The sequence below is a fragment of the Austrofundulus limnaeus genome, unplaced genomic scaffold (assembly GCF_001266775.1).
Source record: "Austrofundulus limnaeus strain Quisiro unplaced genomic scaffold, Austrofundulus_limnaeus-1.0 Scaffold634, whole genome shotgun sequence".
Taxonomy (NCBI): domain Eukaryota; kingdom Metazoa; phylum Chordata; class Actinopteri; order Cyprinodontiformes; family Rivulidae; genus Austrofundulus; species Austrofundulus limnaeus.
The window spans coordinates 63373-64366 of record NW_013953036.1 but is presented as its reverse complement, the minus strand read 5'-3'; the positions used below and the strand labels follow the sequence as shown (position 1 = coordinate 64366).

Sequence of the window (994 nt, the reverse complement as noted above, 5' to 3'; positions counted from 1 at the left end):
ATATAATATATAATGACTTGTTGTTGTTATTTATTTATTTATTTTTATTTATTTATTTATTTTACCTCCACCAGGGCGGTTATGTTTTTGGTCACGTCTGTCTGTGGGCAAAATTACTCAACAACTTATGGACGGATCTTCTTGAAATTTTGGCCAAAGGAACACACCATTAATTTTTGGTGATGATCCGGATCCAGGAATTTTTTGAAGGATTCTTCACTATTGCAGGATTGGGGAAATTGGCCTTGGCGGAGGTTTGCACTATCCGAGTGCTTCTAGTTTTATACTAAATTAATATAAAAATCTAAAAGCTGTCAAAAATATATTATTAAACAAAATATATTATCAAGGCCCATTTGGCCTAACCATTGAAAACATGGATAGAAGCTAGGCCTGTCGCGATAGACAATAAATCAATTAATTGCACGATAACTTTTTTTGAGGTCGGTAAAAAAAAGACGGCGATAAGTTTCATTTTCCTGCTAGTTTGTTTACTTCGTCTCCCTCCCTCTCTGTGCTCCGCTACACAGGAGCTCAGCTGACCCCTCCCCTCCTGTTTTCTTAGTGTGGGAGGAGCGAACTCTCGCTTTAGCTTGAGAGCTCGATGCTAAAGAAACGCTTCAAAGCAGAACGTGGCTGCTGAAGTGTCGGGAGCACTAGAGCCTGGATTTCGCTGCGGAGGGAGGGAGGAAGAGAGAGACGGAGTGAGACAGAGAGAGAGAGAAAGAGAGAGAGAGAGACAGAGAGGAGGAGGAGGAGAAGGGGTGGGGGCTGAAACTCCCCCAGACCCGCGACAAACTCGTCAAGACTTTACCTGTAGCTCCCAAAAATAACAGGAAACTTAAACGCACCATCTTTGTTTTAACAAAACACCCAAAGAACCTGTAGCTGTCCCAACAACTCATGAGGAAACCCCTGAACTGTCTGATTTCCTCCCCGCAGCGCTCTGACTGTCCCCTCCTCACACACACACACGCACACGCACACGCACACG

The 994-nt window shown here is 43.7% G+C and overlaps 1 protein-coding gene across 1 annotated transcript in view; it reads left to right on the top strand.

Moving 5' to 3' along the window:
- Window positions 1-994, top strand: part of stat1a (signal transducer and activator of transcription 1a) — a gene marked incomplete at its 5' end in the record, with an annotated part of 37745 nt that overhangs the window by 27655 nt on the left and 9096 nt on the right.